At 42.7% G+C, this 13,655-nt stretch overlaps 1 long non-coding RNA gene across 1 annotated transcript in view; it reads left to right on the plus strand.

Annotated features, from left to right (window-relative positions):
• LOC142827324 (uncharacterized) overlaps nucleotides 1-12,717 on the plus strand; it is a 51,297-nt gene extending 38,580 nt beyond the window's left edge. The window contains exons 2-3 of the long non-coding RNA XR_012902009.1: nucleotides 979-8,398; nucleotides 12,141-12,717. This is a non-coding gene — a long non-coding RNA (uncharacterized LOC142827324). The remainder of the gene's footprint in view (nucleotides 1-978; nucleotides 8,399-12,140) is intronic.
• Nucleotides 12,718-13,655: the final 938 nt, after the last annotated feature.

Here is a 13,655-nt window from a genome sequence, read left to right on the forward strand (position 1 = left end):
TAAAATATAATTAGGGAGTGTAGTTAGAGAATAATGGAATGGGATGATATTGAGTGAAAAGACTGAGCATGATCTGAAAATAGTAACTTCTTTAGAACTTGACTGCCTATTATTGTATAAAGAAGGTCAAAAACTTTACAGCAGCAGGCAATTTAGTTACCAGCCTGACCTGCCCAAGGTCAAATGTCAGATCAGTGGCAGAGCCAGGAATACAATCTCTATCTTTTGACTCAGGCTACATCTAGACCACAGGCGTCTTTCAGAAGAAGCCTTTTTTTGGAAGAGATCTTCTGAAAAAACTTCTTCCAAAAGAGCACGTCCACACATAAAAGCGTATCAAAAAAGCAATGCGCTTTTGAGAAAGAGAGCATCCAGACTGATTGGACGCTCTCTCGCATAAAAGGCCACCTGGACCCACTTCAGCCAGGGCTTTAGGTCACCATTTGCTTCCCAGTGCTGGTGCCGGAGCCTTGCAGAGACACACGCTTAAAGGGACCCCCCTGGACAGCTGTTTCTCTGCTTCTGCTGTGTGCTTGCTACTTCTGTGAGGGACAGCAAAGCTTTAGCAGTGCCTGCTGTGGTTGCCCTGTTCTTTTTTGGAAGCCACAGTTTTTCAAAGGAAAAACTTTGAGCCATGGAGCCAGAGCTGCCCCTGGACATGTGATGACCCCATATGGCCATGCTGCAGTTTTTGCAGCACTTTGTTCCAGCTGCCTTCCTGGTCCTGTATGAGTTGGACCCCGAGCTCATTCTGGGGACACTCTGCCTGGGTGCAGCTGCTCCACTCTGTTGGGGCAGGAAGTCCCACCCCTGGGGGCTTGTACCATCCCATCCTCATACAGCCCTGCTGGTGGGGGGGGCATGCTCATAGGAGGTGGCTCCTGGGGTGTTTGGGGAGGCAGGGCGGGCACCTCCCAAGGGCTCAGGCACCCCCTCTCTCATTCTCTGTTTTGTGTGTTTCTTTGTCTCCTTCTGTAGGTGGTGAGGGCCATCAACTCGATCCTGCTGTGGAGGGTCATCCATCTGGGAGACCTGGATGCAACCATGGCTGGATTTGCTGTCCTGAGGTTCCTGAACTGCAGCGGAGCCATTGATGGGACCCACACCCCGATCTGAGCACCAGAACGTTGAGCAGCCCAGTACATTAATCTCTCCTCTGCCACCGTCTGGCCCCGGCGCTCCTGCTCCTCCTCTGTGGAGATCTCCAGCTGGGTGATCATGGGGGTGTCAAGGCTGGAGTCAATGAGGATGGGTGGGAAAGACTTCCCTCCCCCCAGTATTTGGTGCAGCTCTTTGTAATAGGGCAGGTGTAGGGTCCTGCCCCTGAGCGCGAGCTGTGCTCTGGGGCCAGGATATATCCCTGGCTGCACTCCTTGACTTTATTCCAGACCTGTACCAAGGTCCAGGGTGGGTGTCCGCACTCCATCAGGGACTCGGCCATCTGGCCATAATGTCCACATTGCAGCGCTTGGCCCAGGGATCCTGTAAAGTCTCCTCCTTGCCCCACAGTTCGAGGAGGGACTAGATCTCTGAGGTGGACTAGGATGAGGCACACCTTTTTCCTGGGACCACTGGGGCTGCTCCCTGAGAGGGCCAGGGGAGTTGTGGGGAGCTTGAGGCTGTGCTGTTGCTATACAGGCCTGTGGCAGAGAGAGCTGCATGGTCAGAGTGCTACTCCCATGCCAGCTTCCTGCCACAAGGCTTGTCCGGGTTGCCTGCAGCTTTAAGAAGGGCCAGGAGACAGGAACTGTAGAGTTGTGATTTCTTTGTATGGTGTGCCCACTAGGGCACCTATGCTATTTCCTGGAGGCCTTTTGAAAAAAAAAAAACGTCCTTCCCATCCACATACATCTTTTTCTGAAAGAGCTCTTTTGGAAAAAGGTTTCTTCCTCATAAAATGAGGATTACCGACATCGGAAAAAACCCTCTGTTCTTTCGATTTTCTTTCAGAAGAACGTAATTGTGGACATTCCTCAAGTTTTGTTGGAAAAAGTCTGTTTTTCCTACAAAATTCTGTAGTGTAGACATACCTTCTTTGTTTAGTATCCAAAGAACTGGAGATTTTATGGAAACAGCTGAATAAACAAGTTGAGATCATTTTTTCTTAGAATATTCCTTTTTATTAAAGGGTAATGCTATCAGTGCATTATAAAATGAGAGAGCAAAATTTAAAATATTGTCCAAATAAACAAAAAAGCTGAAATTCTTTTGGTTATAGTTTAATAAAGTCTTAAACCTCTGCATCTCACAGAGAATTAGTTCAGAGAACAATGAATAATGTCTAAAACCATATGCTGTAATATTTAGATACAAGAAACCAACGTCAGAACAGATATGAATCCGATAGAGTTGCACTATTTAATATGCTAGAAATAGGGCAACTGAGTGAATCCACTGTGAATATTTATCCTTTTGGCTAAGCCACTGGTAAATGATTGGGTCAGTAGGTATTTCACATTTGGATGTCCTAGCTAAAAAAAGTCACAATTCTGGAAGTAAAAGACCCAAGAAATGATCAAATGGATTCAGTTTACATTACCTCTCTACAGAGCTCAGATTGCACAATAGCTATCCAAGATCATAAGCCAAACTCTCCAAGCCCTTTCGCTGGCATCAGATCTCCCCATTCCTCTGTTCACCCTCTGGAGGAGGTCCTCCATCTGTCTCAGCTTCCTCTCCTTCACTTCTTGGTCTTCCTTAAATTTAGCCTCTTTTGTTACAAATTCAGCACCATCCTGTAACTCTGACACCAATGGAAACTCTGTTGTATCTGAAGGAAAATGAGAAACCACAATCTCTTACACCCAATAGACCTTAATCTCTTTCTACATCGACACTTGTCACTTCAGTACTGTTAAGTCGTAACAATAACAAATTACAAAAATATTCTCCCTTCCCCAGTTGTAGGAACAAAACTTAAATGAGTAGGCGAGTATGTATGTGTTTATATAGAAACTATGTATGTGAATAGCTATTGCAAGAACATTAGGCCAAGAGGTGGACTTTGAATTCATTTCTAAACACTGACGTCTGTGGTCATTTCCCTGTCCTACAGGCAGTTCCTGCAAATGTTCTATCTCTGTAGCACTCAGACCTCATGCTATTGGCTGATATGTGCAATAGTTCTATTGGTACCTAGCTGTAGAGGAAGGTAATGGTTGTGAAAACAGAGAGACAATCTTACAGGTATCTCAGGTCAGTCCCATTGAGCACTGAGAATATTAGCACAGAAATCTTTAAATACAATGTATTTAATGGGCAACCAGCTCAGAAGTTGCTGTGTTGCCAAAATAAACGTCTGCAATTATACCCATTGGAGTCATTCAGGATGTGATCATGTTTCACTGAGATGGAGTAATCAAACCTAGAAGTCACAAAAAGATCATTGAAGCTACATTTGTGGGGTCCAGGGAAGTGTTCCCTGTAAGCTGTTGTGACGGGGCAAAGCAGCCCCACACTGAACCTACAGGGCCCAGCCAGGGTTACCTGGCTGCAGAGGACCCTCCCCCACAGCTCTACCGAGCATGCCCGGGCTGCAGCAGGGCTATAAAAGCTGGGGGAACGACTCAGTCTGGGGAGACGGCCGGAGGAGAAGGACTGGGGCAGGGAGCACCCACTCAGCTGTTGCTGGGGACACCAGGAGAGGCGGAAAGGGACGTGGAGGCGAGCTGGGGCAACCCCGGGACTACCGACCGAGGGGATACCGGCACGGAGCTCGCAGCCAGCGGGGCAGGTACAGGGGAAGGCACCCCCAGGGACTGGGTAGGAAGTGGCCCAGGGCAGGAGCGGGAGCCGCCTCTCCCGCCCAGAGAGCCTTGGTGCGTTTCGGCCGGACTGCCCCGCCGAGGGAGTGACCCGTTACCCGGTCGCCCACAGGGCCCTGGGCTGGGACCCGGTGGAGTAGGGTGGGCCTGGGTTCCCCTACCCGGGGGTGTGCCCTGCTATAACCCCTGAACTACATTGTGGACTTAGGCCAAAGGGCCTAGGCCTTGTTTAAAGGGCCAGCTATAAACTGTATCGTAGTGGTGTTGGGGACTCAGGTGGGAGGTGCCTGCCACAGCTGTGCACATGTGCAGATTCTCTGGAGAGATTCAAATGCCACCCAGCTGATTAGCAGAGTGCCCACAGATAGGTTTTGTGTTTCTATTTGTGATGCACATTTGCACATGCCTTGCTGCACATAAAATTTATTCCACACATGGATGGAAAAAATCTGATCATGGATGGAAAATATTAGAGGGAACATTGGTGCATGGGCTTTCTACCTACAAAAGCAGATGTCTCCCCTAGAGCAGGCTACAGGAAACAACAAAAACCATTTAGCTTCTGCATTCTCCTATATCAGTGGTGGGGAACCTTTTTTGGGTCAAGGGCCCATGACCCATAGAAAAATCAGTCGGGGGGGCCGCACACAAGTGTGAAGCAAAAAAAAAAGAAACCCCCCCAAAAACCCACATCAATCCTCAGAGTTGTGGCCCCTGACTGAGAAGGAGAAATACATTCCCCACATTCCCCTCACGCACCAGAGCCTAGTGGGGCCCAGGCTAGTAGATTTTGTGTGTTCCAGCCAAGCGGAGGGAGGAGAGGCCTGAGCCTTGAGGGCCACATCCAGGCAAACCAGGGTCTGCATCCAGCTCTCGGGCCTTAGATTCCCCACCCCTGCCTTATATCATCTCTCGCCCCACTGACGTGCAGTAAAGCTGGTGGTAAAGGGAACAATTCTGTAATAGCTGGACAAGGTGACCTGACAGGTCTTTTCCAACTCTAAACTTGCAGTTATGATTCTACGAAGGTTGTATTTGGTTTTCACTTGGGCTTTCATTTTCTCAAGTGCAAAGCTGTCACCAACCAGTACAGGGTATGAAGAGCACCAGGATGCTATTTATAATATGAGCTAATGATGTCCTTTCCCAGAGGATTTTTCAGGAAGAGCAAACTGTCAGTGCAATTACTGGAAAGCCTACCTTAAAAATATTTCTGATAAGGCAATGCTTGCTCTTCCTTCCTCCCAAGAGACAGGTATCAAAAAGCAAAGCACTTAGATCAAGGGACATTTCATAAACTGGAATAACTAAGCATTTCCAGGAATTAGATACACTGTTGTGAAAAAGGTTTCAAAATTAATTGGACAGAGAAGTAAGGATTTGGAGCTACTAGGTGAGAATGAAGCTAAAGTTGTAGACATAATGAATATATATATCACATCACACTGTGTGGCTGGTTTAAGTGGAGGAGAGAGCTATAGAAATAGAACAAGCTGGAAATATTCTGATGACATGTTTTTCAGGCTCTTAGGGTTTGCAGGTTCCTAGGCAGGCTTCCTGGTGGACTGTCAAGGAACTGGAAGCCCTAGGAATCCTATATCTAATTTCCCAGGGCTGATGGTTTCCCTGCTCCTCAGCAGTACACCAGGCAGGCTGTCCAGAAGCAGAAAGCTTGGAAGCTCAGGGAACCTGGTTGTTTAAAAAAATACTAAACAGATCCACAGTGGGGATATGTTGGTGTTTTCGAAATAAAATTTTGAGGACTTCCAGTTTCAAAGATTTTGTATTTTTAGCCTGTCTCAGGACAAATGTTTGTGTTAAAAAACAAAAACAAAACCCCCAACCCTTTTCTTTCATTCAACTGGAGTCATTTCCGCGCGAGCTCTAGATGGATGACTCATGACAAAACAACCAGAGACAGATGAGAAGAGACAAATCAAAGCAGAGGCTTGAAAGGGGAGGCAACACATCTGAGCTGCTACAGAATCAACTCCCCCCACCCCTCAAAGTCCTAATTTGATCCATCAATATATAAACTTAAACTACTTTATAACTATCCTCTCTTCCCTTTGTCATAATTGTTCTCTCCATCATGCTTTACTGTATTTATCCTGAGACTCAATACTGCAAATACTAGTGACATAGTGGTTACTGCTGTAAGGACATGTCTTCGCTCCCCGTGCCAGAGATCGATGTTCTGGCATTTGATTTAGTGTTATAGACCCATAAATGGATCGCTGAGGGCAGCTCTGGCCAGCTTATGTAGTCCTCATAGATGTGAGGAGTAAGGGAAGCTGAGGGCAACATTTACTCCCGTTGGCCTCCCACAGTTTGGACATTGCCAATCTTGTCTTAAGGTAAGTCAACTCCATCTACATATTCTACATAGCTGGAGTTGCATACCTTAAGCCAACCTTCCAGGTCTGTTATAACTCTGGCCTGAGTGAGCTCACTGGGGTCAATGGGGCTACGTCTACACTGGTGTGATCTTGCGCAAAAACTCTTTAGTGCAAGAGTTCTTGTGTTAAATTAGTTGTGCAAGAAAGCGTCTATACTGGCATGTGCTTTTCCACAAGAGATGTGCTTTTGCGCAAGAGCATCCATGTCAGTGTAGATGCTGTCTTGTGCAAGAAAGCTCTATGGACATTTTAACCATAGGGCTTTCTTGCGCAAGAAATTCATGTTGCCTGTCTACACCGGCTTCTTGCGCAAGAACAGTTGCACAAAAGGGCTTATTCCTGAGAGGGAGCATCATAGTTCTGGTGCAAGAAGCCCTGATTTCATACAGTAGAACGTCAGTTTACTTGTGCAAGAACACATGGTCAGTGTAGACAGGCAGCATGAATTTCTTGCTTTTGAGCAAGATCGCACCAGTGTAGACACAGTCTGGGAGTAGTCTTTGTGGGTTTGCACCCCTGGATTGTAAACTCCATGGGTCACAGCTGAAATTCTGGCTTTACTGAAGTCAGTGGCAAAACCCCCATTGATTCCAATGGAGTCAGGATTTCACCTCAGATCTTAGTTTCTACTTAAAGTGCAATTTGCATGTGAAGTTCAATTTAGATTTTACAACTGGGTAACCTTTACAAAACTCTGATCTATGAGCACATACTTTCCCCCATGACTGAAAACGATAAATATTTGAAAGAAAAGGAATACTTGCATTTAAAGTAGGGCTGTCAATTGACCTGCGTTAACGCCTGTGATTAACACAGGACAGGATTAACGTGTTAATTTTTTAATGCATTAATCGCAAGCATTAATGCTGAGCTGCGCCTTTGAAGTGCCACTTCAGCGCTTCAAAGGGGCAGCGCAAGCAGTGCCGAGGATCTGCTGGAGCTGGAGCTGATCATGGGCTCCATGCAGTGCTGCCCTGTTGAAACGCTGCCACGATGTTTCAAAGGAGAGGCGCTTGTGATTAATCGCACAATTAATCACGATTACATTTTTTAATTACTTTACAACCCTAAAAATTATGCTGGAAATATTATCCGAAACCTGTAAAGTGGTTCTGTAGGATGGTACAGGAGTGACTATTGGAGGGGCGTTCTGTATTTCACTGTACTTTTAAATATGACATTAACCAAAATGAATTTTTGTATGTATTGTTCCTTATTACCTGAGAATGGCATGTTTGAGGGACCTATTTAATGAAGTTATGGGAATAATTCTGTGAACTTCTGAGCATGTCCTGTCAGGTACTGAGTGCTTTCAATTCCCATTGCCATTAGTGAGAAGTGGCACTTGGTTAGTGTGTTGCCTGCATTTTGAGATGGATTTATTTCTTTAGAAACCCACAGGAGAGGGATAAGAAGAAACAATTAGGTACATTGAATTTTGTTTAATAAATGGCATGGAATGTTCAGGGAACTTTTTACAAGAAAACAATGTAAGCTGTGATCTCTGAAGTTAATGTCTTTGAAGTGTAGAATACAATTGTCTTGGCATTTTAAAAACGATTTTTTCAGAAGAACAGCTAAGCCCTGCAGAGAGAGACATAGAGAGAAAGGAAGATGTGATTACTCAGGGCTGATGGAACTGAGAGGATGCCAGATTCAGCATAGATACTGCTCATTGTACTGACTTCAGATGCTCTACATCGGTGGTAAATTTGTCCATGTGAACTGGATTTCTAGCGACAACGAATAAAAAGGGTTGTAAGTTTTCCTTAAAGCCTTGCAAATAAACCACCTGCTTTCAGAAGAATAACACAGAAAACCCAATCAAGGCTGCATAACATCGTGTCATGCTACATTTTGGATCATTGAGGATGTTTTTCATCAAAATCTTTTGTAAACTTTTCTTGCTATAGGTCTGTGAAAGGGCACTATACACAGTAGTACTGTACCCAGTTCACTGGAGTTCGATATGTAATAACCCTACATATAGTTTAATAAGCCTAGAGAAAACCAACAGACACAGGCCGGACTTGCAAGGAAGAGAAAATTCCAAGTAGTGGGCAGTGAAGCAGGCAGTGCTAGACCAGGGACACATGGAGCAGAAGGAGGGCAAAGGCTTGGATGACTGTGAGGAGGAATAAGCCTTGGACAAGGCACAGAATGAAGAACCAACCGAAGAGAGAGAGGAAGCCTGGGTGGATGAAAGTACCCCAAGAGTCCGGAACCAGGAACAAGGTAAGCAAAGAGAAGGGAGGAACCCTGATATTCTGGCTGTAGGGAGGCAATTCATGAGGGACAGATTCAAGCCAAAAGCAAAGTAAACTGGAGGAAAGACTATGGAATATGATTTATGTGATTTCAATGGGCCAAAAAAGAGCTGTGGGAGAAACTTCCAGCCTGTGTGTACTTTGTGCACGTGGAAGGAATAAGCACCTCACTGCTGGCCCATATAAGGCCAGTCTTAAAGGTGTAAGACCTCCCAGTAAAAACTATGGTTGTCAAGTGATTTAAAAATTAATTGTGATTGACTGTGCTATTAAACAATAAGGGTACGTCTACCCTTGCACCCTAGTTCGAACTAGGGATGCAAATGTAGGTGACCGAATTGCTAATGAAGCAGGGATTTAAATATCCCGCGCTTCATTAGCATGATCTCACCAGCGTGGTAGTCCACTCAACAGCTGTTTTTAAAGTGAAAGTGCGTGCCAGGACGCGTTAATTCGAACCAAACCCTTTGGTTCGAACTAACGTTACTCCTCAAAAAATGGAGGAGTAACGTTAGTTCGAACCAAGGGGCTTGGTTCAAACTAACGCGTCCCGGTGCACACTTTCACTTTTGAAACAGCTGTTGAGCGGAGTAACATGCCGGCGATATCAAGCTAATGAAGCGCTGGATATTTAAGTCCCCGCTTCATTAGCAATTTTGGTCGCCTACATTTGCATCTCTAGTTCGAATTAGGGTGCAAGTTTAGACTTACCCTAATAGAATACCATTTACTTAAATAGTTTGGATGTTTTCCATATTTTCAAATATATTGATTTCAATTACAATACAGAATGGAAAGTATACAGAACTCACTTTATTTTGTGTTATAAATATTTGCACTGGCAAAAAAATTAAACTATTTTTTTTCAATTAATACAAGTATAATAATGCACTCTACCATGAAATTTGAACTTACAAATGTTAAATTTATGTTAAAAATCTACATTGCAAAAAACCTTTAGAACCTACAAGACCATAAGTGGGTGGAAATAATTGATTTTTATTCACAAATGTTTTTATTTAAGCACATAAAAATTGTGATGTAATTTTTTTTTACCAACTCTATGAGTAAAATGACATACTGAAAGTCATACAGAAAGCTGGGAGCAGAGCTGAGGAATTGAATCTAGATTTTCTAAATCCCAATCTAATATCTTGTTCACAAGATCAATCTTTCCTCTCAATTCTGTATTTCCAAATTTTATACCCTCAAAAGTTCACAGAAGTGTGGCTTGCTCTAATTGTATTTATTTTTATTCTTCCTGAAAATTATGAAACTAACAAAAGAGCAACTTTTGAAGAAAATAAACTTTTGGGTAATGCACAGCTGGATGTCTCAAGTTAATCTTCATCAGAAAGGGCAATATAGCCAGAAGGGAAATGTGTGTTTATTGCATTAGACGTCAGCAGAAATACTGATGAATCTGAGATACACAAGCACTCATTTAAAAATTACTTGATCTAATTAGAAAAACAAAAGAGAAGCATTTGGTTTTCCCAAGCTAAAACATCATTCCTCCTCAATTCTTCTTTTTTCATTTCACTAAAAATAATTCTTAGTTCAGTGAATGGTCATAGCACAGAGTTCAGAGGCCTACATGTAATAACCATGGAAAGGAAAAAACAAAGTTAGATTTTTCTGTAAGTTAAAAATCGCAATAAAATTCTAACCACTTATGATTAGGTTTTTCAACTATTTATTGTTGTTACTTTATAGAGCAGTCATTTCAATGTCTTTAATACTTTACACATTCACCTTAATGATCTTATCAATATGGGATAACATAAATATACTTTTATGCATGTTTTTCCAGTATCCACTTCCATTAGCATTTGGATTAATTCATGTGTGTACTGAGTGGTTAATTTCCTTTTTCTTTGGGCCTGGCTTCAGGAAAGCACTTAAGTGTTTCCTTTAATCACATACTTATGTATAAAGTTAAGTTAAGTATGTTCTTTCCTGAACTGGGGTATTCAAACAGAATAAAGGGGCTGAGATTTGATATTGTTGAAAAATTGTTAGTATTTTAATACAGTGTAACAGATGCCACGTGGAATGTTGCACAGAAGATGTGAAGTGACATTTAACTTACATGAGTTATATGCAGAATTATTTGAATCTTGAAATTTTAATTGTGATCTGCATATAAATAGTGGAAATGGGAGTTAACAGACCCATTTTTAAGAGAGTGCTATAACATCTTTTACACTCATTTCCATTAACAATCAGTGATTTGTACTTTAAAAGCTTTGCAATAAAAACCCTACTATTAAAGGACTTTATTACACACACACAAAAATGCTGGAACCTCACAGTAGTTTTATAGTGGAATAAATTTTGCTCCAGAAGTTACTACTTTGCCAGCTTTTTGCTGGGGAGACAGCAAATCTTTCTCTATGAAATACAAGGTTTGGAACACAGTACACTTGATCAGCTGAAAAGAATGTGCATTTATGCAGACCAAGTAAGTAAACTACATTTTGAAAGAATGAAAATCACATTAAAAATGCATCTTATATTTTAGTCAACAAATCAATATATATTATAAATGAAGGATTCATGCTGGTGACCAGATGTAGAATTAAATAACATAAATGAAAACTTGATATAATATTTTCTGGAGGCTTTTAGAAATTTCAAAATTAATATAAAAGGGTTTTATTTTGATATTTTTAATGTTATTTCAAAATGTACAATATGGATGCTAAATTTAGCTTCTTACCACTACATCACTGAATGTAACGTCTGTTTACAACCTCAAATAGTTCTGTTGACATTATTGAGGTTGCTCATGTGACTAAGGTGACCAGGCAGATTTTGGCCATTTAATACAAAGCAGTTCAAGCCCTTTAATACGAAGCCATATCCTGCAGAACTTTCAGATGCAGAACTTCCTTTGCAGAGACAGAAATCAGCAAAAACACTGCAGGGCATAAAACCAGATCGGGTCTTTGAGAAAATCACAGGAATAAACTGGCATAGCAAGGAGCTAACTTTGGTAAATAATGGAATGTTGTTTGATAGCCTGTAGCCATTAGAAGGTCTATAAGAAGCAGCTCCCAGAGGCACCATTTCAGAAGCAATTGCTAGGGAAAAATGGGGGGTAGGATGGGGAAAAAGAAAAAAAAAGTGAATGTTTGTTGGCAACATTGAGCTACACAAAGTTGATCAGGAGCCTTCAGAAAGGAGTGCGGCTTTATGGACTCCAGAGGTCTGTCTAACCTGCATGCTTGAGCCATGGACAGCCTATAAGGGCTGGGCCAGGGAAAAGAAGGCAGACTTACCAAGCCAAGAATCTTACTGACATATAATGTCACCTAATTGTAGGCCCAGGATAGCTTGCATAAAGCCTGGGTCCAGGCAGACCGGCATGCACTGAGTTCAGACAGCAGGAGACATCAGGTCAGTAGTAAGAAAAAAGACATGGGAAAAAAAGTTGTTGTTCTCAGCCCTGATTAAATGAGTTGCTTGTGTTGAATACCTTTAGGAAAGTCAGCATCTTAATCAGAAATTAGGGGGGAAATTTTCCAAGGTACCCACAGCAGTTGGACATCTGTCTCTTATAGACTTATCGAGAGTGCTGGGAATATAACGGCTACGGTGAAAATCACCAATTAGAATTCTTTTTATATATTTATCAGTCTTGAAATGTTTGAATTTTGTGCTTTGATGGAAAGTTTCTAGGAAGATATCTGACTTCATCTTTTCAGAGTTCCACCGCTACGCCCACATCTCAGCAAGTGAAAGCACACCAGACTTCAGCAGCACTTGATCAGAATAGCACAACAGTAAAATGGTGACTTTCATTTTTAAGAGAACCTCTCATGATTTAGAGCTAATTTCTGCACTACATCAGTGAAGCTCCACTGGTGAAGACACGCTATTCCTACAAGAGAGCACTCTACTATCAGCATAATTACACCACCTCTGCAAGAGGCAGAAGCTATGTCAGCAGGTGAACATCTCCCATCAAGTGAGTACTGGAGTGGACAGCACTTAGGTCAATGTAAGTGAGGTCACTCGGGCTGTGTCTAGACTACAGGCTTCTTGCGCAAGAAGCTTTTTTTGGAAGAGATCTTCTGAAAAAACTTCTTGCAAAAGAGAGCGTCCGCACTGGAAAAGCGCATTGAAAAAGCGATGTGCTTTTTTGAAAGACAGTGTCCAGACTGCCTGGACTGACTGCAATCACTTGCATATAAGCAATGATTGCTATGGACAGAATGGCCACCAGGGCACGTGTGCTTTTTCCTCTTCCCTCTTCTTCCGAAAAAACTCCCTCTTCCCCATCCACACACCTTTTTGCGAAAGAGCTCTTTCACAAAGGGTATGTCTACACTACCCTCCTAGTTCGAACTAGGAGGGTAATGTAGGCATACCGCACTTGCAAATGAAGCCCAGGATTTGAATTTCCCGGGCTTCATTTGCAAGAGCGGGGAGCCGCCATTTTTAAAACCCCGCTGGTTTGAACCCCGTGCAGCGCAGCTACACGGGGCTCGAACTAGGTAGTTCGAACTTGGATTCCTATTCCGAACTACCGGTACACCTCGTGGTTTTAAAAATGGCGGCTCCCGGCTTATGCAGATGAAGCCCGGGAAATTCAAATCCCGGGCTTCATTTGCAAGTGCGGTATGCCTACATTACCCCGCTAGTTCAAACTAGTGGGGTAGTGTAGACATACCCAGAAAGGCTTCTTCCTTGTAGAATGAGGATTACCAAGTGCACAAAAAGCCCAACGTTCTTTCGATTTACAGTCGAAAGAATGCACTTGCACTGTGGATATAACTCAAGTTTTGTCGGAAAAATGGCCGTTTTCCTGACAAAACTCTGTAATCTAGACATAGCCTCAGGGAGGTGACTTTTTTACACCCCTGAGCAATGTAAGTTACATTGACTTAAGTAGTAGTGTAGGCAAGCCCTTAATAATTTCCCAGTTGAACCTGCAAATATGTGATGAAACTAACTCTAAGGTTACATCTAAATTACATACCTTTTTCGATAAAGGTAATCTAAATTAGATGTATCGAAATTGTAAATGAAGCTGGGATTTGAATTTCCCGTGCTTCCTTTACATAATGGTGGCCGTGGCTTTTTTTTTGAAAAGCTGCTTTTTGGGAAAAAAAAAAAAACATGGTCAAGACGGGGTTTGTTTGACAGTAATGCCCCTTTTTGAAAGATCCTGTAAACCTCATTTTTTGAGGTCAAATTATCAAAACTGAAAGATTACC

Source organism: Pelodiscus sinensis, chromosome 2 (assembly GCF_049634645.1).
Source record: "Pelodiscus sinensis isolate JC-2024 chromosome 2, ASM4963464v1, whole genome shotgun sequence".
In the NCBI taxonomy this organism is placed as follows: domain Eukaryota; kingdom Metazoa; phylum Chordata; order Testudines; family Trionychidae; genus Pelodiscus; species Pelodiscus sinensis.